The 26,209-nt window shown below is 46.1% G+C and overlaps 1 protein-coding gene across 6 annotated transcripts in view; it reads right to left on the bottom strand.

The window, feature by feature from the left end:
* The window catches only part of LOC119169143 (nitric oxide synthase-interacting protein), a 264,086-nt gene that overhangs the window by 142,548 nt on the left and 95,329 nt on the right, over positions 1-26,209 (bottom strand). The gene's annotated exons all lie outside the window — the stretch shown is intronic.

Below are 26,209 nucleotides of genomic sequence, written 5' to 3'. Positions count from 1 at the left end.
ATTCTCGGCCAAACAGCAGAGCAAATGGAGAGTAACCGGCAGTGTCATGGCGTGAAGAATTATAGGCAAATGTGACGTATGGCAACACAAGATTCTAGTCGGTGTGGTTGGTTAAAACATACTGAGCGAGCATGTCTGTAAGAGTTCGATTTAGACGCTCCATGAGTTCGTTGGTTTGTGGATGGTATGACGTAGTGAGCTTGTGTCTCGTTTGACAGGACTACAAGATGTCAACTATGACCTTCGACAAAAAGGTGCGGCCACAGTCTGTAAGCAGCTGCCGTGGGGCTCCGTGTTGCGATATCACACCCTTGAGGAGGAAGTCGGCGACGTCTCTGGCGCAGCTTGTTGAAAGAGCTCGTGTGATGGCATAACGCGTGGCATAGTCAATGGCCACAGCTATCCACTTGTTACCCGAGGAAGACAAGGGGAAAGGGCCAAGTAGGTCCAAGCTAACACAGAAGAACGGTTCAGACGGAATGTCAAGCAGTTGAAGGCATCCGGCGGAAGTGTCGATGGCATTTTGCGGCGCTGGCATTTCTCACAAGCTGCAACGTACCTTCTGACTGAGCGTGCAAGCCCTAGCCAAAAGAAGCGTCGGCGTATTCGGTTGTAAGTGCGTGACACACCAAGGTGACCGGTAACAACACCTCCTAAAAATTCTTCAGGCCTGCGCCCTCCGCTGTGACGTCACCACCAGCCGTCCTACCAGTCCCATACTTCCTGACCGGTTCCGTCGCACATTCCCGAATTTCCACCCGCTGCAGTGGTGACGGCCGTGCTGCACGTGTGTTTTTCGCGAGTCTGCCGAGCCATTTTCTTTGCGTTGTGTGCAGTGAATTTTACTGCCGGAATTTTATTGCACGAAGCTTCTGACATGCCCAATAAGTGCTGTGTGCCGGCATGTTCAAGTAACTACAAGACCAGGAAGAAAGTTCAAAGTATTTTCATTCCCCAAGGATGAAGTGCTAAGGAAGAAGTGGCTCAGTGCTATTCCAAGAAAAGATTTCTTTCCTACGGAAAACAACAAGGTGAGAGCAAACTGGATGTCACCATTGCATCACACTGATGGTGAAATTATACTCATTGTAACAGTTCGCGAAGCGCTTGTGCAATGTTTAGACGCATTCCGAGGTTCGCTGACACTCTGCGACTGCTGTTGGTATGCAGGTATGCGCATTGCATTTCACTGAGTCATGCCTTCAGAACAAGTCGTCCTACACGGATCCTATGACAGGAAGAGTGCTAGAGGTCTCACTGAAAGTACCACGCCTGCGTTCAGGATCAGTGCCCACACTGTTCCCAGGATGTTCTTTGTACTTGTCGAAGGATGACCATTCTCCTAGAGAATGCCCGGAAACGAAAAAAATGCGCCGAGAAGCGGCTGACCTCGCTCGTGCCATCGCAGAATCGGAGGCTTCTTATCGTGATGAAAAAACGAAATGCTGTTTTTCCTCGCTTCTTGAGCTTATGGAATGTTTGAAAAGTGCACCGGTGCCAAATGAGTGGATTGTAATTCACCGCACAAACTGTGCCCTGTTTTTAAATATTGTGGATGAGAGCATGCCGCTGTTGCGGTCGTCTATTACTGTTTTCAGTGACCTGAGTGTCAGTGTATGTTTTCATGGTACCAAATTAAGCCGTATAGGTGATTATGTCGTGCCAGGAAGCATTGGGAATGTGAATGTTCTGTCTGCCATCTTGAGTATGCTTCAAAGCATCCTCAATGAAAAATGCTCCTCAGAAGGTCTTTGTGACGTAGTCGTTAGCCTTCTCGAGCAACTTGAACGAGATGCCATTGACAGCAAGAAACGTATCAGTCGGTTCTTGCGAGAACAAGTGGCGTTGCTTGGAAAACAATGATTGCAGTATTCCTCCGAAAGTATGGTGGTTGCTTGCATATTGCATACCATATCTCCACACGCCTAAAAATTTCTGAGTGATTCAGGTTTTTTTTCCATGCCACATCCCAGTACTTGTCGAAATGTCTGCTCCTCGTTTCACTTGTCAACTGACACTGAGTCAGCCAGCGAAAATTTTCTCAGGTACATAAAGCACAGATTTAAGCAATTGCAGCCGCATGAAAGTGCCATGGTTCTCATGCTTGACGAAATTCACATACAGCCTTTCTTCGATTTTAGAGGTGGAAAAATTTCAGGGGCAGCAGGAAACAGTGAAGAGGCCACTACTTTTGCTCATGTGTTTATGGTGCAAAGCATGCTGAGTTCTTTTCGCGAGGTGGTGCACATTCTGCCTGCACGGACAATGAATGCTAACTCTCTTCATGCTGTCCTAAAAAATGTAATCATTGGCCTTGAGGAAATAGGTTTTAAAGTTCTTGCGGTAGTTTCAGACAACAACGCAAACAATCGCAAGGCACTCAGTATGTTTTCAGATCTGCCAAAGCTGAGCGTCGTTTACCCAAATCCAAAAGACGCAACAAGACCTATGTTTTATGTTGTGGATTCTGTGCACTTGTTGAAATGCATCCGAAACAACTGGATAAATCAAAAGAATCTTGGGACAAACCTATATTTTCCAATGTTTGATCTCTCAAACAACAGTGTCCATCCCGATTGCATACAGCAGGCATCATTCAAAGATCTTCGGGAGCTGCACAAGCTAGAGGCTTCTCATCTTTTGAAATACAGCTATCGCCTTTCGTCAAAGGCGCTAAATGCTAGCAACTTTGAAAGGCAGAATGTTAAGCTAGTACTACAAATATTCAATGCTTTTGTAGCTGAGGCACTGGATCACCACTGGAACTTTCATGCTTTGTGGCATGCCAAAGAAACTGCCAATTTTATTAGGATAGTTCTCCGCTGGTGGAAGATTGTAATCGTTAAAACACCTCACAAAGGCCATCACCACAGAGATGTTTATGAAGAGCCAGTTTCGTGCCTGAATGGTGACCCTAAGCTAGAATTTCTCGATGCATTTGTCACTTGGTTGGATGTGTGGGAATCCTACAAACACGACAACGGCATTCTCACGCGAGAAACTCAATCTGCTCTAAGGCATTCCGCCTAAGCAATACTTGGAATTCACCAAGTACTGCCTTGTCGAGCTTCGTTATAAATATGTCCTGCTCGGCAAGCTGCAGACAGACGGCCTCGAAAACCGATTTGGCAAGTACAGGCAAATGGCTGGTGGTCATTACCACATCAGCATTAGGCAACTGTACGAGAGTGAAGGCAGGATGCGCCTACAAAATACTCTTCCTATAATGAGCAGTGACGATTTCATTGATGAGGCTGTTCCATCGGCAACAGCCACAAATCAACAGGACTTCAGAGTTACCGTCAAACCTGAAGACCTTGACAGCTTAAGCACACGCGTCGCCGTTTTTGCTTATGTTGGAGGCTTTTGCACTAACTCTGTCGTAAAAACGTTGAAGTGCAACTACTGTCAGGAGAACCTTGTTGCTGACAGTTGTGATGCTGAGTGCGATGGTGATGCTAATTCTTTAATAGCAAGTCTCAATCGAGGTGGCTTGAAATTTCCGAACGCGTGTGTTGTGACAGTAGTGATGCACACTGAAGTTGTTGTTGCAAAGCTGCTGCAGAATGAAAAAAATGCCGCGTGCTTTCTGCAGGCACGAAATCACAGATGTATTGTTCAACAGCTTGTGAAGGAGAGCTTGCCAGCATTTGAGGAGCTGGTAACTTGTGCGAATGGGCACGAACCAGATTTGGTGATAAATATGTTGATAAAATGTGCAACAAATGTTTTGCTAAATAATTATTGCAAAGAGAGGAATGACGCAGCCGCTGTTGCTAAAGCCGATGCCAAAGCTGTCGCAAAAGCACGGAAATTGAAAACTGTTGCTCCAAAATAAAGTGCTCAAGTATCATTTGTAATTTTCATTAGTATGTTCATTTATTTGTGTTTTTGATCATTGCTTCGTGCCCTTGTTTTGTGTGTACATGTTGAATAAACTAACTCTTATTACAGGAAGTTTGCACGTTTGACAAGTTTCTTATAATTAACAATACCCTTTGAAGACATTCAGATGCGAGAGAAAACAATATTGCTGAGATACAACTGGTCCACTGCGAGAAGAGTGCCAGAAGCGGCGCGCTCCCGCAGGACCGGTCGGACGGCGAGTGATGACGTAGCTGACGTCATGTCACGTGAGGCGCAGGCCTGAAGAATTTTAGGAGGTGTTGTTGGTAGTCCGAAGGTCATGAAGTTCATTTAGAACTTCCGAGCAACGGCGTTTTGGAATGACAAGCAGCAGGGCCGGTCCATCCGGCTCAAAACTTTGGCGGTATAATACACCATCGTGGAGCATGAATGAGCGATGGGACCGACTGGAAGATGATGATTCGAGGCGCTCAATGATAGCAAGCAAGGACGCATCATGGCGCTGCTCGTCACTCATGAATGTCATTTGCGAAAGAGAAAAGACGCAGGGCTTGATGTCGGTGTCAGGCATAGTGCTCGACTCAGCAACCGGGTAGCGGAAGAGGCAGTCTCCGTCCTGATGTAGGCGTCCGGACTTGTACGTCACCGTGTAGGTATACTCTTGCAGACACAGAGCCCAGTGCCCGAGCATGAAGTAGGATCCTTCAGTGACGTAAGCCAACATAGCGCATGATGGTCAGTTATTACAGAGAAATTTGTGCCATATAAATATGGGCCGAACTATGAGACCGCCCAAACAAGAGCAAGACACGGTCTGTAATGAAATAGTTGCGCTGAGCAGCTGTGAGGAGGCGGCTAGCGTAGGCGACAACTCGGTCGTGTCCCCGTTGACGTTGGGCTAGGACGGCTCCGATCCCGTGATTACTAGCATCGGTTCGGACTTCTGTCGGAGCGGATGGGTCAAAGTGAGCCAATATAGGTGGAGTTGTCAGAAGCGTGATTAGATGAGAAAAAGCAGCAGCTTAGTCAGTACCCCACGCAAACGTGACGTCTTTCTTCAGAAGCTCAGTGAGGGGTCGAGCGATGGTTGCGAAACCTTTCACAAACTTTCTAAAGTAGAAACAATGTCCTACAAAACTCCGGACGTCTTTGACCGGGGTACAGGAAAACTGGTGACTGCACTAACTTTCTCCGGGTCCGACTGCACACCAGATGCGTCGACAAGGTGGCCCAACACCGTAATTTGCCGGCATCCGAAGTGGCACTTCGATGAGTTTAACTGAAGAAACTTTCTAAAGTAGAAACAATGTCCTACAAAACTCCGGACGTCTTTGACCGGGGTACAGGAAAACTGGTGACTGCACTAACTTTCTCCGGGTCCGACTGCACACCAGATGCGTCGACAAGGTGGCCCAACACCGTAATTTGCCGGCATCCGAAGTGGCACTTCGATGAGTTTAACTGAAGGCCTGCAGTGCGGAATATGTCAAAAACAGCTGACAAACGCTGAAGGTGGGTCTCAAATGTTCGGGAATATACAACGACATCATCAAGATAACAAAGACATGTTGACCATTTCAACCCTTGTAGCAGAGAGTCCATCATGCGCTCGCACCTGGCTGGAGCATTGCATAGCCCAAACGGCATAACTTTCACCTGATATAGGCTGCCTGAAGTTACAAACGCAGTCTTCTCTTGGTCTTTTTCGTCGACAGCAATCTGCCAGTAGCCGGAACATAGGTCTATTAAAGAAAAGTTTTGGGTGCCGTGGAGACAATCGAGAGCGTCATCGATGCGGGGTAAAGGGTAAACGTCCTTTTTCGTGATTCTATTCAGATGGCAGTAATTCACGCAGAAGCGCCACGTGCCGTCTTTCTTTTTAACGCGCACAACGGAAATGCCCAAGGGCTCGAAGAGGGCTCAATAATCTTTTTGGCTAACATCTTGGTGACTTCTTGTTCAATTACTTTATGCCCGGTCGCAGACACCTGGTATGGTCACTGATGAAAGGGATGAGAATCACCTGTATTAATGCGGTGCTTGACGAGTGAAGTCTGGCCGAGTGGACGGCTGTCTATGTCGAATATGTCACGGTATGAAGCCAGAAGGCGGCAGAGCGCGGCTGACTTCTCAGGTTCGAAGTCCGGGGCGATCATGGAGCGTAAGGTTGCATCGAGACACGTGGTATCCTGCGAGTGACGTGAGTGATCGGGACATATGTCTGCTGCAAAACAGGTGACGTGGTTGTCAATTAAGGGTCTTAGCGTGGCGACCGATATTCCTTGAGGTAGCACTTGTTTTATGAAACCAAAATTGATAACAGGTAAATATGTTTGGTTAGAGGCCATGGTTTCGACGCAGTGTGGGACAGTAAATTCGCGCGCCAGGAGAACACCAGGAATCGGCATCACGATATAATCACCGTCGAGCACAGGAGAGGGTGTTGCCAATTCAACGAATGTGAGAGCTTTAGGTGGTATGCGGAAGAAGTCAGCAGTGCACAAGCTGTTCGGAAGTTCAGGGTGAGAATCCAGGAGAAGAGGAAGTTCTACGCAGAGAGTACTGGCGGCACAATCGATCAGGGCAGAATGCGTTGATAGGAAGTCCATGCCAAAAATTAAGTCGTGCAGGCAATTTTCAAGCACCGTAAATAAAACGGGGACATGGCGGCCGGCAATACTAACGCGAGCGTTACACATTCCAGTGATGGCCACAGTTCCACTATCAAGGACACGGAGGGCTTTAGTTACTGCAGGCGTGAAGACTTTTTTGAGCAGGCGACACAGATGAGCACTCATTATGGGCACTTGAGCTCCGGTATCAACTAACGCCATCAAAGAAATACCGTTCACATACACCTCAATCAAGTTCGTATTCGTGGGGAGCGTCAACGGAGGATTTGGATCAGTCGCAATTGATGCAGCACTACCTCCCGGAGCTGCATGATCTAGTTTTCCGTCCGACAGGATCCATAGTTGACCGGCGACGGATAGCGGCGTGGTTGGGGCAATGGGGAACAGCGGCATTGAGGTGACGGCGAACGAGCCGTAGAGCGGCTGTTAGGGACGTCAAAAGAAGGGTACACACGACTGGGCGAATACTGACGGGAGTCCTCATATGGTCGAGTAGAGGAAAATGGGCTCCAGTTTGAGGGCGTTCAAATGCTGCGGCAATAGCGGGATATATAGCCAACTTGGTGGCAGCGGAAGCAGATCAGTCTGTCGTCTGCAGTTCTCCATTCCGTCGAATTGCGGGATCGCGGAATAAAATGTAAGTCATGGCATGGTGCTTTTATTGTCATTGGTCTAGAGGTGGGTTGGGAGGCAGAGCAGGCCACAGGAATACCGAGCTTTGCAATGTCCTGCCTCACGGCGGCTTGAATAACGGAGACCGCCAGAGGCGTTTATGCGGCGCCATGGTCGAGCCGATGTGGAGGAAATGGTGCTAGACTTTGAGCCTCAAACTCCCGTTGCACTATACGTATCACACTGTCCTGCATGCGTGGTGCGGAACCGAGATCGGTGCAGGTTGATGCAACAGCCGTGTTTGGTAGCCACGTAAACAGAGGCAGAACACGGCGGCTTTTGGCCATTTTGGAGCGGCAACATTTCTTAGTAATCATATCTACGGTCGTGACGTTGGTGTATACGAGCAAGTTAAAGCCGTCGTGCACGATGCCCTTGAGTATGTGGCCCACCTTGTCACTCTCATTTGCTCACCCACTTTTCGGCACAACGCGAGCATGTCTTGTATGTACGAGACATACGACTCAGTTGAGGACTGCGCACAAGTGGCAAGTTCTTTTCCCAATTCCATTTGGCGACCGGACAGGTCCCCAGAGAGGTCGCGTAGGTGCTCCTTGACGATATCCCAGCTGGTGAGCTCGGTCTCATGGGCGTCGAACCAAACACGTTGGGTGCCGTCCAAGTAAAATATTACGATGACAAGCATCATTGTAGGGTCCCATCGATGTGTTTTGCTAACACGCTCGTACATATGGAGCCAGTAGTCAATATCAAGCCCAGGTTGTGTGGAGAATGTGCCGGGATCACGGGGGTGGGGCATCGTTAGGTATGTGGTGGCTGGAGCTACAGATGGAGACACTGGTGGGTTTTTGTTATTGGTAGCCATGGCCGGAGACAGAACGGTGCGGCCACTGCGAAGCTTCGTGGTGAGGACGGGGAACGTTACCTCCACCAAATATGTTACAGAAAAGAAGAGATGCCGTATTGATGAGGCTGTGGATTAGATGTATTTGAAACCAGCGATAATGGCGTGACCAGTTCACCAGCGATCGAGCGGAGACAACCCTTCGTCTTCCTCGTCAGGCCCACACGTGCGTCACTCCCTAGGATCTCAGTATGCATGCATGTAGCAATATTGTGGGGGTGCTAACACCCCCTGTAAGCAGCTCGTGGTGCACCTGTTTCGCGCAGAGGCCACATTTCAGGTTCACAACTATTGAGCGGTAAGTGGCAGTAAGCTTGCGAGCGCTTATTACTACCATCATCATCACAGTTAGTGCGGTAGCACCAGCAGTGACTCCTGGTGCCAAGCCTGGGTGGCGGCACATGAGATCTGAGCAGTTTTTTTTTTGCTTGTGGCAGTTGAAGCAAGCAGTCGTCTCTTGCGGCGAATCTGTGGTGGACGGCACCGCAGGTCGTCTGCCGTAGGCCCTCATGGTGAGTCGAGCGTTGGCGCTGCCACCTTGTGTTTGTTATGTTGTTGAGTGCTGTGGAATATTTTGTAAGGTTGTTTTAGCTTCTTAATCACAATTCATGTATTAATTCAGCTGGCAATGTCCTCGTTCTCAATGTGCCATATTTTCCAGTGTATAAGACGCACCTTTGTATAAGATACACCCCCCACTTTGCGCAAGTTTCCATGCACAAATTGATATATAAGACGCACCGGTGTTTAAGACGCACCTGAAATTATTGCTTTCCGCAAAGAAACTTCATAACGTGCAGTCGAGCGAGCATTGTAAAATGCCGTGCTTACGTTTCTGAACGCTAGTCCGTAAGAAAACTTATGCAATGCCAAACTTGAGAGAAAAAATAATGCACACTCACTGAAACAGCCCGCATGACTGCAGGAAAAACACTTTATTCTTTGAAGTCCTCAAAGTCCTCGTCTCCCGACACACTTTAATATAGCTCAGCGAGCTCTAGTGGCAGTCACACTGGGACCTCCTATGCCTTGTCTTGGGAATCACTGCTGCTGTCGTCATTGAGGTCAAGAGCCAGAAATGCTAGCAAGACTGCCTTGCGGAATCCTGCAACTACGGTGACCTGTCACACAGCACACCAGGCTTTGCACACCCACTTCTCGACTTCTTAAAACAAAGCACGTCTCATGCGTGTGGTTGCAGTGTAGCTGTGCTCGCCGTCGAACATCCACGACTCCCACATGCGCCGCAGAATAGCCTTGAAACTGCGGTTCACTGAGATGTCAAGTGGTTGAAGCATTTTTGTCATCCTGCCTTGGGTAACGGCAGTGGTGTAGTTCTTTGCCTCGATGCAGTTCAAAGCTCCAGCATACTATACAAGATTAGGAGCTTTTTCTTCGCATGAAAAAAATAATCAAATCGCTTAGGAAAGCATTTCTCGAGCGACTTGCCCATCATTTCTCCAGCCATCCAGCCTTTCACATTTGTTTCAATGATGACACCAGACAGGAAAGCCTCTTTCGGCATCGTTTTCTGCTTAAATATAAGCATTCGCAGAAGTTTTTGCTCGTCGGCGCAACACACAAGCACAACCGTGAAGTGGGCTTTATGGTGATGGCCTTGTCGCCTTTTGGTGCCACACCTCTCTCTAGTGGGACGTCAAACGTGAGTGGTGCCTCGTCCATATTCATTATATGACTGTCCCCTATGCCATCGTCTTATATAGCTTTTTTTTCACGAAAGCATGGAGTATTTAAAGCTTGTCCTTGAAGTCTGCTGCCATATTTTGGCACATTGCTGTGCGGGCTTTCATTTCCAGCGCTTTGCGGCGCATAAATCTGGAGTGCCAGGACAGCCTGCCAATGAAATCAATGGCGCTTATCTCCTTAGCTAGCGCCTGCACTTTGAGACGCAGCTGCACTGTTGACATCACCCTACCTTGGGCAGGCTGCTCCAGTATCCATGTGTGTAGACGTCCCTCAAGGACTGGCCATCGCGACTTCTTGCCACAGTCAGCATTTTTGTCGATCCTCATGGCCTGAAGCTTGCCACTTGACAGTCGCCATGATCAGATCATCTTTTCGATGACGTTGAAATGATGGCCCGCTGCCTAGTTCCCGTACTCCTCAGCATACTTCGCAGTAGTAAGCTTAAACTTTGCCATGTAACTTTTCCGTGTAGCCGGCACACTGCATGTCAAAATAACAAAGGTATAGTGGCTAGAAGGGGAGGTGGGAGCAGCGCAACCAGCAGGGAACAGCGGAGGGTGTAGCAGTTGTTCATGGGAACGAGAGGTGGCGCACGTGTAGCTTCTTAGATCGCTCTCTCCGGTCAGAAGCGTCATACCGTGTGCGTCTCCATTGCTACGTTTGCGCTGTTAACGGTAAAATTGGAAAGCATTGCCATGGTGTGAATAACAATGAGCAAGCTTGTACGAAGCATGCGACGAGCAAGCTTGCAAAGATGGAAGTTACACACTCGTTCAACTTCAAGAAACAGAGAACATTGCAATGGACTTGCTTTTACTTTTAACAAAAATATGCTGACCTGTGATGGCTCCGAACGACACTCCACAGATTTAACGAACAGCCTGATCCAGTTTTCTGTAATGACAAGGCTTCATTTTATAGTAAAGGTGGAGAACAAGGCACGAGAAAGCAAGCGGTGTCAGCGAATGAGCTATATTTAGAGTTTCGTCACGTTACTTAAAGGGACACTAAAGTCAAATTACAATTTACATCAGAGTGAAATTTCAATGAATGACAACATTTAAAACGACAAAATATCAACAATAGTGATTGATTGATATGTGGGATTTAACGTCCCGAAACCACCATATTATTATGAAAGACGCCATAGTTGAGAGCTCCGGGAATTTCGACCATCTGGGGTTCTTTAACGTGTGCCCGAATCAGAGCAACAACATTTCCACCTCCATCAAAAATGCAGCTGCCGCAGCCGGGATTCGATCCCACGAACTGCAGGTCAGCGGCCGAGTACCTTAGCCACTAGACCCCCCAGGCGGGGCATCAACAACAGTGCCCTACTTCCCAAGAAATCAGGGTAAATGCACAAGAACACATGTGCCGCAGTAGGACATTCTCAAAATGATCTTGATGACATCAGACGGACCGCCTACAAATAATCACTAAAAATAGACCTAGCTGCACTAAATAAAGAAATTTCCGTGTATCTATACTCCGTTTCATACATCAGGTACAACGCTGTGAAGGCTAGGCAAGTAGTCCGTAAAGAAAACACGAGGTGTTGCTCCGCGCGGTTTCGTAGCCGAGTGGTCTGACGCGTCGCTCCAGAGAGTTCACCGTAGTTTTAAAGTGCATGGGTTCGAATCCACGTGGTGCCATTTTTTTTATAATTTTTGCGAGTTCAATACGAAATCTTGTCTTTTTTTTCAGTAACTTCAACTTACTTGCACGCGGAAGTGAACTGCACGTTGACAGCTTTAATGTGCGAAGCTTCGAAAAAATTCGCGCAGGAGAGGTGGTCGAGGACGCAGAGCTGGACGCCATTTTTTCGGAACTGCGACAACAAGTAAAAAAAAAAACGGCGGCGCGGGTCGCACGGAGAGCGAAAACCTGATACGAAAGCGACAAACATAAATTACCAACTCGCATATTTGGATTGTTTATTCGACAACACAGGCGTTTGTTTTTTAACCTGATGACAAATATGTATGCTTAGAAGTTTCCCGAGAAGCATTTATTGATTCTCGTACACCCCAAGCGACGCACTACTTTTTGGTCGCGGCAGTACACAGCGCAAACAAGAGCGCTAGCTTTGACAGCGTTGCACATGATGTATGAAACGGAGTATAGAGACGCAATAAAATACTGCTTGTTCGTTTCTATTTGATTCATGGAAAAAAAGAACCGCCTATTGTTACTATAGCGAATGGCATGAGTGGTTCAAAAATTCAATTTTCATGTAGCAACACTGGACAGGTGGTGCCATCTAGCGGGGTGCAGTTGAACCAAAAAACGTCTGCAATTTCGGAGCCAATAGCAGGAAATTGATCAATGGCCGCTGTTGCTGCTGTGGCTCCTGCTGCTCTTGAGTCTGCTGCTACTAGCACAGTAAAGCTGGGCAACGTTGCACACGGCAACAGTGACATGAGTCATTCTGGTCGGTCTGCTTCATTATGAAAATGCGCAGGCGCATTTCACATAAGAAAGAAGGAAGATCTTAATCCTTGCCTTTAGGGATTGAATGTGATAGCGATATCTTATTCCTATAGTGCGTACTTCAACCAACTAGCGAATATTTTTTATAGCATGATCTTACGCGAGAAGTTTAAATTGTAGATTACTATAACGTCATTGTTAAGGGGAGATGCTACTCGAAAAAGGTTTTTTTTTATTTCATAACCCAGCTCCTTGAAATTTTAGGTGTTAGTAAAGCTTGCAGTGCTGATTTCATAACTGCAATTATTTGTTTGATAGCTATAGTAGTTCCGGAGTTACTACAACTTTGATATCAAAATATAGTGTTTTTTGTGCACATAATAAAGCTTACTAAAAATTTTCACACAGAATTGCAAAATGGCTCATTCTGCTGCACTTGAGCAGTACAATACAGAAAAGTACCTCAAACAGAAAATTTATTTGCTACATTAAAAAAAAAAAATTAAAAGTACTAAATGCATATTTTACATCTCTCTATCAGTGTATCAAGTTGTGTAACAAAAAATCTGTGATGTATAATGCAACCTAAAGTAGATACTTGTATTCTAGAGTGGCTGATTAAGCTCTGTGCAAAATTTCATCAAGATAGGACTATTTTATGCCTAAAAAAGATTGTGCACAAGATGAGAGAATTACCTCAAAATGGAAATCGAGAAAAATGCATTTGAAAGTTGTAAATATGTTTACTCATGATTACACAGTGCGATTTGCACAAAACTTGGTGATATCATAGAAGGGACACAGCTAGAGCACCTAAAATTGTCCTGCTCCATATGTGGATCCTTCTCGCCGCTTGAGAAGGGAGTCATCAAGGCGCGCTTTCTTTGCCACGTTCCGCCGATGGGCCCTTGCCTCGGCTGTTTCACACGCAGACATTCTTTCGATTCTCCTCTGGTCGCGGGATTGGCCCAGGGTGATCAGTTGATCTGGTGGGACTACACCAAGCTCCTCTAGCACGTGTTCAAAGCTTGAATGTCCTTTATTGAACCACAACACGGCCATAGCAGCTGCAGTTTCCACTGTTGTCCGGGAGGCAAACTTAGTCTTCGGACACAACAACCAGATTTTGCTGTTCAAAGATTCTGCAGCGTTTTGGGTCTTCCCTTGGATACAACGCACCAGCAACTTTTCATCTGTGAGCCGCTTGTAAATGGGAAGCACAGCCAATCCTTGAGCCTTGGTCAAGATTGGTGTGTGGTCGGGTGGGGCCTCCCCAAGCGCTTCAGCTCGCCTATGCTTGCACCAGGAAGTCGCCCCTTCTGGACAGTATCGGTGGCTGCCTGCTGTGTTGCTCGATGATGAATGGAAATATGAGGCCCAGATGGCACGATGCATTTTCAGAATATCACCTCTGTTGTTTGTGATTGCAATACGGTAATAGTTCTGCAGCTTCTGAATTGTGCCATCTGTCAGCTTTTCCCCTCGTGGAAGTCTTGTTGGCAGTTTCCGAAGTGCAGTGCCTAGACGCTTGGCCACATGGTTTGTGCACTCCTCCTTGTCCACAACAGCTTCACCATATACCTTGGCCTCAGCGACAGCGGTATAAGCTTTGCTGTCCCCATCACTGAGGAACTTGGTGAAGCGCAATGGTGTTGTGTATGAGGATGTCCTGCCCCATATGCGCAAAGCTGCCTCAGTCTCAATGGCATGAGAGGAGCACTCTGTATTTTTTTCGCAGACAGGTGTGTGGAATGCTTGCCATATTTCTTCCTCATCACCCAAGTCCTGGTGCCGGCTACAGGCAAGGCAGTAATTCGATAGCACTTCAAAATCTAGGCACAAACCAGTGTCCACAGACACAGCAGTGCCGATGCCATTGTGGCTCTTGTGCCCTCTTTTTTGCCATGTGCCATCATACATGACAGCAACATCAGCCCCATCCACTTTCTCTTTAGTTATCATCCGCGCTTTCGCCAGGTTTTCTTGCACAGCTTTGGTAGCTGCAGCATGAACTTTTTTGCCAATTGCAATAAAAGTCTTATGATGCATAGGTATTGGCAGTCCAAGAATAGCGCAAAAACGCGACAGCTGTTCATGCCCAATGCCTATTGCACGCGCAGCCACAACTACCTTCACATTGACAGCGAAGCTGTCACGCGAGCTGCCGCTTCGGTAGCTCCAGTCATCACCGGCATCGGTGGGCTGTCTTTCCGGCAGAACACGCCGCGAACTATGCGCGGCAGAAACCACTGACTCAGGACACTCACTGTTATCACAGTGCAGCTCGAGGAACGAAGAGAGGCCCTTACGTTTACTTGCGGTGTCGCGAACGACGAGTCCAGCGGTGTGGCATGTTGGACAAACACCACGGCTTACCATCGATGTCAGTGCGCCGATGTCACAAAATACTCCGCTCACAGAGCCACAAACACTCTTCGTTCTTTCGCTTTCGAACTGTTCAATCTTTTTTTCTGATGCGCTGATGAACTTGATCGCGGCGTCGATTTCGTCAAAGTTCCCGCAAGCCGCCGTATCCCCGCTGCCTTGATTAGGCCTAGTGGCCCGCGGCTCGCATTCTTCTACCGCTGCTTTGCGCTTCGGTTTACGTCGACGCCCTTGGTACTTGTTCTTGCTTGCAAACTTTCGTGCTCGGAAGTCTCGCTTCTTCGAGTTATCCATGGTGAACTCGGAAAAACGTAGAAACGCACGGCAAGTGCCGATCGTCGCAAGCGCTCAGCGAGCGAGGCCGATCAGATGTAGCCAATGGCGGCCTCGGTAGCGTACCATGTGACCGGTAGAGATGCGCGAAGCGGCTGCAGCTTGGCTGCAAACCGACTTGGAAACGACTGTTTTGTGAAATTCCTCACTAAAATACGAAACTAGGGGGACGCCTGTACACTAGAAGGAGCCTTGATCTACACCACCGAACAAACCCCGATGGCGGACGTCATCGTGTTGCCGAGTGGCGGATTTTCAAAAATAGCCGTCGGATGCGTGAATTCGCGACTTCGGCAGCTACCTTCACTAGCGCAGATCGACTTTTTACCACTTTCTCGTTTGAATTCAGCTATGACCTTTGGGGAAATGATAGTTGAATGATCAAAAGTGATTTTAGAAGCAATATCTCAAAAGTGGAAATTTTCGCAAAAAACGCGATTTTTCGACCCGCATCTCCCCTTAAAGTTGAAAGTGATTTGTGTCAGTGAGACTTTCGCATATGGCTGCATTCTGTGTAATTGGTAGCATGCTTTAAACAAGAAGCTATTGTGCATGAAATCATTTCAAACTTGCTATGCACCCACTACGTGTACTGAAGGATATACGCGCAGTAACGAGTGCGCCTTTTATAACAGGTGGGCACGGCTTCAAGTCACGAAATCCTTATGAAATCCTTATGATAATCACGAAATCCACGATAATCATGAAAGTCACGAAATCCTTATGATAATCACATGTTATGACGCCCAATAACAATGCGCACTTGTACCACACAATATTGCTCTGAGATTACATATTGCATAGTGAAGTGACATGTACAGGATGCATGTGTTTGTAAAGCGTGGAATTTACTTTTACTGCATTCCCAAGCAGACACATGGATGTGTCGTAGAACACCTACTTGACTGGCAAACGGCCCAAGTTCAACCCTCACTACAATTTGAAAATTATTATTATTAGGTTATTTGCATATTTCTCGATTTTTCGGTCACACACAAGACAAGTATTTTTTGCTCACAAATGCCGACCCTGACTCCAACGCCAACACCGACACCAGAATTTCTGAAAAATGATCTTTTTTATGCTATCACGTTAAAATTCATTGTTTGAAAACTCTCGAAGTTCCTACCATCTCGATCGCCACTTGCCTAGAAGCTTGGCTGCAGGGCATCCAGCAGGGCCGGCCGATTTAAGCTACGATGCCAGCGCCGCCTCTGCTGACATGATATGCTAGTGCACTCCGCGGCCGCTGCTGCTCCCACCTCCCCTTTTAGCCACTATAACACAGGCGCAAACCAACTGAACGAGTAAGGTTGCAAATGGTGACTGGCTTGACTCGCTGAACAGCGGCCAAAGCCGGGCCACACTTGAATTCGATTAGATTAGCACACCTACCGTCTACGCCGATTTCACTCAGTACAGCCTCCTAAACTCCCGCAGCTTCGGTGAGCTGAAAACTTGCACGGCGACATTATGTATTTTTGTTTTTGTTGTGGAAATGTAGTATCGGCACATCGAGTCTTCGTTCTGATAATTATAACGCACTATTTGCATCGGATTGCTCTAGTCGTTTATAAAGAAAGTCTAATCAGTATCAGCACGAGTTTCTCTCAAAAGAACTACAAAAAAAGTATTAGACGATTCGTTGTATGCAACGCACCTCTACAAATTTTGGAAACTAAAACGCGTCTTATACCCTGGAAAATACGGTAGTCAAATGAATGTGTGTTGTTCGGTTCATTTCGACCTGTGTCCGTTCACTCTAAGAGCGTGGTGCTCTCCACATCGAGACCCCACACTGGCGCTCATAGTGGGGCTCTTGGAGCATCGGACATCAGTTTTCACGGTTCTGAAAAGCTATTTTTAAAGACCATAGACTTTTTTGGGGACCTTCGACGCAAAAATTTTGGTCTGTCTGTCTGTCGGTATGTCTGTACATTTGTCTGTTTGTCCATTCTTAACAACATTGGGTATTTGAAACGGTCGGCCCCATCCGCAGCGCCCACCTATGTTGCTCAAGATTCAGCGTTCATACTTGTGCAATTGTCGATTAAAAAGCAATTATTGCGCACGTCTGGGGCACCATAACAACACATATATTCTGCATGTGCGCCTCTTACTAGAAAAGGCATACATAAGTAATGACCGTAGCGCTTATCACGCTTCGCTGACCATGCAATGCTTGCATGGAAAGGCGAATGTTTACAACGCTTTGCTAAAACGAAACGGTGATGGCACCTACTCGTCGCCTTGCTTTCTGCACCTTATCACCTCTGAGACCGGGGCGCACACCCGCTTCAGAGCCATGCGCTTTTTGTGAAAAACTGCCAGATGGCGCTCATGTCTCACGTGTGACGTGACTTGATGCGTTCGTTTGCCTCCGCTGCATGCTCGAGGCACTCTAACACAGCACCTCCAGAATACCATTCACCATTTTTCTTGAGCAGAACATGAAATGAATGTTTTTTTCACTCTCTCCACCCGCAAGCCTATCGTCTTTCGACGACATTTGCAGATTAAATGCAAATACAAGGCCAATTTTTGGGCTGGGGAAGAGTAGGCCTAGGGGGAACTTCCATTGCTAGTCTTGGCAGTGTGCTTTGTTGAGAGCAAGAATATAGATTGCGTGGTGTGTTTGAACTTGCTGGCATGTTGAGTTTTTTCTTTTTTTTCTGCTCGCAAGTAGTTTTAATTGTTACCTTTTTTTTAAGAATATTGTTCAGTGGTTGGTTAGAGAGCCATGTGTTCCGCATCCTGGGGTGAGCAAAGCTTAGAGCACGTGGATTGTAGGCCAAATCCGAAGCGAGTAAGTACGCAAGCCTCGTAGGTAGTCCGAGTTTCTGTAAATAGCGTCTATCTCTTTTAGGCTCAGGGAGTCAGCTGTCGTTGCTGTCTGTTGTGGCGCACGAACATTCTTTAGAGACATATGTTGTCATCTTTTCTTAGAGCTTGTGTAGCTGATTTATCTCATGTTCTTTTTTTTTTCCCGAGATATGGTTTGAATTATGGTTGGGAAGATGTGGAGGTGCTGACACCCCGTGTAAAGTTGGTTGCGCCGCGTAGCTCACATGCCTCGCACATAGGCTGCATTTCGGGTTCACAACTACTGAGCGGTAAGTGGCGATCTGCTCGCGAACCTTTATTACCACCACCATCATCATGATAAGCACAGTGGTGCCGGCAGTGATGCCTGGCAGCAAGCCTGGGTGGTGGCACATGAGATATGAGCGGTTCTGCGATGGACAGAACCGCGGGTCATCTGCCGTGGGCCCTCGTGGCGAGTCGAGCGTTGGCGCTGCCGCCTTGTGTTTATTATGTTGTTGAGTGCTGTGGAATATTGTGTAAGGTTGGTTGTTTAAGCTTATTGATTACAATTGATGTATTAATTTAGCTGGCAATATCGTTTTAAATGTAATCAAATAAATGTGTGTTGTTAGGTTCGTTTCAACCGAGTCTACTGTGTCCGTTCACTCCAAGCGCCTGGTTCTCTCCACATAGAGACCCCACAATATTAACACTTCGTTTTCCGAGAGCATCAGTTCAAACACGACCAGCTCCCCCCTTCATTACACCTTGTGTTTGTCGTGCTTGCTGATAAATTTAGGTGCTTGGGTTAAGGAAGATTTTCGGCATTTTCGGCATTTTCGTGGGAACGCACAAGCAGTTCTCTTGTAAATTAGTACAAATGCCAGTGACGCACTAAGGTGCTGAATGCTGAGCCAGCAAGCTCTTTATTGTTGACCTCTCAGCCTTGTCAGCATACTCCGAGGCAAATCGCATGCACTGTGACAAACAGTATGCTTTAATGAACGTGACTATTTTTTGTGATGCACTTAGACTGAATATCACATGAGATTAACCTAGAGTAAGTGTTGAGTTCATGGAAATTGTGTCGATGAGCTGCATGAGATCTCCATGGTTTGTACAGGTTTCCAAAGCAAAAGTCAAAGATTTTCCAGGACCTCGTGCCTGTTTTTCAAGGACTCAAAGCGGCATGCAAATTTCGAATTACTCACTATAAAATTTTGAACAATTACCAATTTTATTGCTTTACAATAAAGAAATGAATATCACGATTATAACAAAATATGTAGTCTTAATAGCTTCTCAAGATCACAAGACAAAGTTTAGAAAAGTGTTTGAGAGTTTTACAGTACAGGAGGTTCGCACTGAGCATCGATCTGCAAGAGAACAAGCAATACTATGGCCGTGCCATTTTTAAAGTCTGTCCGTACACGCTGTCTCGCTGCACGAGCTTCGGCATGTAGGAGGTGTTCCGCAGGTCTCTAGGCATCCAAGTTGCCGTATGGATTTTGAACACAGATCATGCAGCAAGCTTTTGCATGCGTAGCAAACAGCGATCAATTAGCATTCGTGAGGATCGTCGATTCTAGTGTTATTTCACTTTTACAAAAATGAATAAATGTATATAGTAATAATGACTAGCCCGAATAACCCAGGAAGTACTAGCAACACACAATAAACTCTCACAACACAGGTTGAGATTACTCCACTATGGGCTCTGTGAACTTCACCAAGTAGATTCAGAACATTCAGCATAATGTCATCTCAGATAAATAAATGTAAATGATCTATGCACTTCCCTGACATCATCTGCGAGAAAAGCTAGCGGCAGGTCCACCATTTTGCAGCTTCATGCACCGCACACTAAAAACATGCAACACATGCTTGTTTTCATTTTTTTCTTTTTTAAGTGAAGTTTGGAAGGAAAATGTAAGAATCTATCAGGAAAGCATTATATATAGAGGCTGGAAAGCAATGAGAGCACAGATTGCACCTTAGCCGCAGATCTCTCTCGCTTCTTCAGACTCGGCAGGGGCGGCGACATCGCGAGAAGAAAGCATTACCGATGCTAAGTGACGACTTTGGTCAGTACAATAAATTCCCTTCTTCAGTGTGTGCTGGACCTTATTTCTTTGTAAACACTCATGCTACTTCAACTGAGCGTTTGAGCGGTTGCCTTGCATAGTTGCGGTGCTGGCGTTCTGCACAACTAAGAGAACATTCTGATGTCACCGCAGTGCGCACACCGTGTTTTAAATACGCATTGCATTTTCGCAAGCTATCAAAGACGATAATTTCTGCTGTAAATAATGAGCTGTCATTTCGAAGTCAGTGGCACATCAGAAGCATGAAATCATTTTCTTTTGCCTCATCAGCCACGCATAAAGCGTGGCGGATTGCCCAGCACATGTAAAGCCTTGGGCGATGATGGGCGCGGTTAGAAGTCGGTCATGCCGGCCAGGAAAATTGCCAACTTGTAAAGGCCCGACTTCACGCAAGCGTTGCAGCATTTCCGTGCGTGGCTTTTTAACGTGGCACCATACTCTTTACCTCTATTTCCATGGGGAGAGGGCGTTGTGCTGCATCAAAAAGTTACGCACTGACTGGCTTCAATGCGTATGTGTGGCCAGGCTCGAAAGGGGTGGTGCCACAATATATGTGGCTTGCGTGTTGTTTGCTGCAATGATTTCTTATGTCTCCAAGAAGCACGATACACGCATTAAAACCACCTATTCTAGCTAAATAATTCAATATCGCCTTATCGATGTGGACAATAATTTAGGTTTGTCGGCACAGAGTTGGGCAGGGACGTAGCAGTGTAGGTGATTTAGTCATGTGATCACACAGAACATTGACATGCGTCATGCTGAGCATAATCTATTCTTGCACACATGTGCCACACAAACACCTGCAAAACAAACAGGGTGCTAGCTGCGGCACCCGCGACGCTTTGCCGCTACGTACGAAGCGGAAGTCCGCAGGTTACTCACCTCACTACAGATTTGGTGTGATGTCACTACAACCTTTGCTGCCCTCTTTGGAAAAATGAGCATTTAGGTACACTTTGGAAATGAAATAAAATATATTCTAAAAGCTTTCAGAGTCCAATCATTTGTGTGGCTTGTCGTTGCATAGAGAAGAAACCCGCACGACGCTTGCTATTGAAATTCGATGGCACCCCCCATTAAGAACGTTGGCTTCTGCCCAGTTGACACTTGCAGCACGCAGCTCAAGGTCCACGTAAGAGTGGTAATACCATGTTAACCGCGAGAGGCTAGATAGGTGTGGCCATCTGGAGGCGAAAAAGAGAACCTGACAAGCAGGAAACATATTCTATTTTTCCGCTGATGCTCATTCGCGATAGCTATATTGCATTGACCCCTCTGCGTATACCTGAATGCTTTGCACGCCAAAACACACCAAAATAACTAACTGAGACACACGAGCGAACATGGCTGAAGCGTGAATCCTCGGGCACCTCTGCAGTGCTGCATGGAAAGACATCCATTTTTAAATCACTGTTCTGCAAAAGGTCGATCAAAGCAAAAATGTTTCGCGACGTCGCGAATCTCAGGGATTCCAAGCTCCAGACTATCGTATTGAACCCGAGTTGACACTTGTGAACTTGAGTGAACCCAAGTGAACTCGAGTTGGCGACGACAGCAATGCAGTTGACAAGGCATGACTTAATGTGTCCGCCTAGCAGACGAAATGTTTGTGGAGTAGCTGAGCCTGACGCCACTCTTTTCTGTGGAGAAGTGGTCAGCTGGGGCATGATCTGGAGGTAATTGCGAGGTAGTGCCACTGCTTGTGCTACCAGCGCTAAAAATGGTGGAATTGCCAGCCGTTTTTGAATAGTGCTAGGTCCCAGTAATATAAATCAATAAAAGAGATAATTATTCATTCCTCAGAGGTGTTTTAGGTCGCAAATCATTGCTACGGGGTCTATAGCTACTCACTGACGCAAAAGTCATAACATAAAAAAAATTTGATGTCAGTGCTCCTCTAAGAGGTCGCTATGTTGGTATGAGAGTACACTGCTCGAAAAATTCAAGGATTTTCAATTGATTGATTGATATTTGGGGTTTAACATCCCAAAACCACCATATGATTATGAGAGACATCGTAGTGGAGCACCCCGGAAATTTTGACCACCTGGGGTTCTTTAACGTGTACTCAAATTTGAACACACGGGCCAGCAGCAATTTTGCCTCCATCGAAATGGATTTTCAAGGACGGCAAACAATTCTAGGACTTTCCAGGGCCTTGAAAATGCATTTTTCAAATTCAAGGCTCTTCAAGAATTTCAAGGACCTCCACGCATGCAGCATCTCACAAAAAAACCAAGACAAGCATTACGAGACGCCTTAAAGTGAAAAATTGAATTTGGCAGTGGTTATCATGCTTTTAGCTACTAAATAAAATACTTGAACAGTGCTTGTGACGAAGTGTAATTGCTTTCCAGTCGTTTTGCAACTTGAAACTCTACTACCTCAAAACATTGTTTTTTTGTTACTTTAGTGCCATTCTTTTCTATGTATTCCAAGATAACCACGTAACTATTTTTTCTAGGATTCTGCATGAACAAACACAGCTACTGAAGCAGAATGAAAGTAACCCACTTAACAGTTTTTGTGTTACAAATTTTTATAGACGCCAACTCAAAGTAAAGTCCTAGTGGTAAAATATTCACAATAATTTTAATATTAGCCAGATTTTTATACGACTGCTTCAGTTGAAAGAGCAGCAAATTTAAAAGAAAATGATGTATGAATTATGTGCACATATTTTTCAGCCGTTACGAAAACGGTACCTTAATATTACCAAAAATGCATTTGGCGTATAGGGCCTACCCAGTGCCTTTAAACGCTTCTAACAGCTCACTCGCCGTTTGATCCTTTTGGCAATAAAAAATCTTAGCTTGCGTGACAAATGACACACCATCAGTTTTTCCAATGCCATTGGCATGAACTTGAATTGATGGTGCAAATGTTTAGACACGAGCGAAGAAGACACGTAATACATGGAAAAGGGCTAACTCGCAACTACATTTTATTTTTCCAAAAGCTTAGGTTAAGAACCCTCAAGCATGCGCACTACACCACAAAAAGCAAAAGAACTATCTCTGAAGACACCGCTTGATCTAAACCTATAATAAAAAAAACTATACTCATTTTGATAAAGCTTAACAGATAGAACGCTGACACAAAGGTTGCCAGCTTTCTACATATACATAGCGTCAGCCAATTCCTGTGCCACTTTATTTTTCCGCAAAAGAAGTGTTGCCCAGCGGTGGCTTACACGTGCAACCCTTGCAGTGACGTGGCAAATGAGACACGGTCTCATTCCTTGTAGAAAGGACGTGCTCTGCTAGCTAGTCAATAATACACCAGCCAGTCTGGACAACGTACATCTGACCGCGGCTCAACAAAATCTTGTAAACACCAGTTGAGCATTTCATAAAATGCATTTTCTTTGTGTGTTCTTTCCCACACTCAGGACTCTTAGTGGACGACATTTGAGCACAAAAACAAGATAGCTTTTTCGGAGCCGAAAACACTACTGGTACATTATACCTAGAATCCACACTCTTCAAAAAATGAGATACCTCCTGAATGTAGAGAATAATGACAGGATGCTTGTTCTTGTCATTCACTGGAGAAGCACCATTGACATCACGCTGAATTTCCTTCATTAAATCCTCACACACAGATACTAAAAGCAATGTAGGGAAACCCACGAAAACAAGAATAGAAACCTGCAGTTCAAAGCTTTCTTCAACTGAATGTGAGCACGACCTATTTAGAGCCATCTGCAAACTAGCAGTTGCTATTGCTCTCTTCACATGCTCCGAATGAGCGGAATGAAATAGCGAAAATTCTTTCTGCACACGAGGGTGAAACATCCAACAAACATGGTCTTCGTTATTCGTGAAAAGTATATCTAAAAAAGAAAGTTTGTCACCAGTGGACAGCTCATGAATAAACCTGAGCCCTTGTCCTAGCACCTTAAAAGTGTGTAGGACTTGAGCCATAGAGAATAAGTGCAACTTGGTTGTTTTGTCAAAACAATTAAACAATCATGAACAAAACACTTTCAAAACCTTGCCATTTAGCAAAGCTGTTTCTAGGTGGTGATGTTAGTAAGGAAGATGTTGCACAGCACAGGCATGACACATGATCCTATACAGATGCCTTTATTCTGCAAAAACAGTTGATCATGAAATTAGATGAACGGTGCGTAAAAGCGAAATTCCGATAGTGCTAAAAAACTCAACTGAGAGCAAAGACAGGGTGGCATGGGAATTTGCTGGTGATCTTTGTGTTAACGTTCCTTCTGTTAAGCTTTACCAAACTGAGTATAGTTTTTTGGTTGCTAGGCTTTGATCAAGCAGCGTTTTCAGAGATTGTTACTTTGGTTCTTGTAGAGTAGAACACATGCTTGAGGGTTCCTAAGCTAAGCTTTTGGAAGAATAAAATAAAATTTAGCTACGAGTGCGAGCTTTTCCGGGTCTACGCTCCTGTCTAAACATTTGTGCCACCGATTCAAGTTCAGCTATGCATCAATTGACCCGACAACAAACGTTATTAAGCCATCGGCATGCTCCCTCAGGCGGCCAATAATACTACGGTCCCTACTATTGCCAATAATCATAACTTCATTGAGGCATGGCCCACATGAGCATGACTAGACATGTGCCAGAACATGCTCACCACCAGTTTTTCTTATCCCATCGGCATGCTCCCTCAGGCAGCCATTATTATCACGGTCCCTGCTCTTGCCAATATTCTTAACTTGTGTGAAACAAGGCCAACATGAGCATGACTTGAATGCACCGTAAGATGTGCATCATCAGTTTTACCTATGCCATCGGCATGCTCCCTCAGGCGGCCATTAATAGAACCTGCCTACTCTTTCTAATAATTTTAATTTACGTGAAACGTGGCCCACATGAGCATGACTTGACGTGCACCGTAAGATGCGCACCATCAGTTTAACCTATGTCATCGGCATGCTCCCTCAGGCGGCCATTAATACAACCTGGCTACTCTTGCCAATAACCTTAACTTGTGTGAAACGTGGCCCACATGAGCATAACTTGGCATGCGACCGAAGATGCGCACCATCAGTTTTACCTGAACCATCGGTATGCTCCCTCAGGCGGCAATTATTAGAACCTGCCTACTCCTGCCAGTAATTTTAATTAGGCTGCGGCTCCACTCGTGTCACCCTCCCCCAACTCCGACAGCTATCACGCCACCGTCTCCCTCATCCAGACCTTCATGAAACAAGAATTGGCCAGTGCCGGCTTTAACCACAGCTGCTCCCTTCATCTTTTAGACTACACCCCACCGAATCCACCAGTCACTGCCCCGCCCAACCAACGTTTTTCTGCAGTGCCACAATATTGCAACCTGGCAAAATAGCGCACCCCAGACGACCGGCCGGTATGCTTTAATTGTGGTCATATAGACTTCAGTTCGTGCCACTGCCGTGCTTAGTCTACCTGTGCTGTGTGGCCTCACCCTCCACTCCATCACCGACCTGCCCGAAATTCACGCTAGTCACCGCAAACACAGCCGCTACCATCTGAAAATGGTGGAACAGGTGCCAATGATGGGACAGGTGCCGTGATTAGTGTGTGCTCAGCTTGCATCAGCGTCGCTAGACATCATATATCGGTCCTGTTTTATGTTTTAGAACATTGCCCTCACGACATAATTTTGGGCCATGACTTTTTGTTGGAAAAATCAGCCTTTGTAGACTGTTCTGCTTGTATAGTGCAACTCGCTCTAACTACAGTTGTTGATCCTCCCAGTTGGAGGGCTTCCAAGTCGGCTCTATTCCACAGAACACCCCCGTCTCCTTCAACAAACAGTTGCTTACATAAGTGTCTCTCCTGTTCCGCCTGTCCCAGACGATGTTTATATTGTGCCCCCCGATGCTGGTGTTCTGCTTTCGCACAATGTTGCGTTTCCTCACACTGTCACTATAACAGCCAACGCATCCTGTCTACCACAACAGTTGAACCCCGCTACAACGAACGTCGCTTCAACGAAATTCTCGCTTTAACGAAAAATTCACGGTTCCCTGTCAGCAGTCCATAGGAGTCAATGCATAAACATTGTCACCCCAACGAACACTTCTTCTTCTGCCGTACTGCTTCAACAAAATTTTACGATGCGATTCCAGGCCAGATATTTATTCCTATACAGTAGACCCGATAGCGATGGCAATGAAACTGCCCTCGCTATCGAGCAATGGCGGCGCCCATGCTTGATGGACAACGGTGGTTTATGATGGTGCTAACGCGTGTTTTAGACTTCGTCGACGTATTTTCAGGTTCTGAAAATGCATCAAATTGTTAAAGATTGAGTTTACTGTATAGCCGCAGAGGGTCCGAAGCTGAACATCAATTGCTTAGTTCATGGTTTCCTTCGCGCAGCTGCTGGGTGCATCTGCGGAACGATGCCTTTCCCGATTGCAATCATTTTGTTCGCGCTTGGCA

The sequence above is a fragment of the Rhipicephalus microplus genome, chromosome 2, assembly GCF_043290135.1.
Source record: "Rhipicephalus microplus isolate Deutch F79 chromosome 2, USDA_Rmic, whole genome shotgun sequence".
Lineage (NCBI taxonomy): Eukaryota > Metazoa > Arthropoda > Arachnida > Ixodida > Ixodidae > Rhipicephalus > Rhipicephalus microplus.
This window is presented reverse-complemented; position numbering and strand designations above follow the sequence as displayed.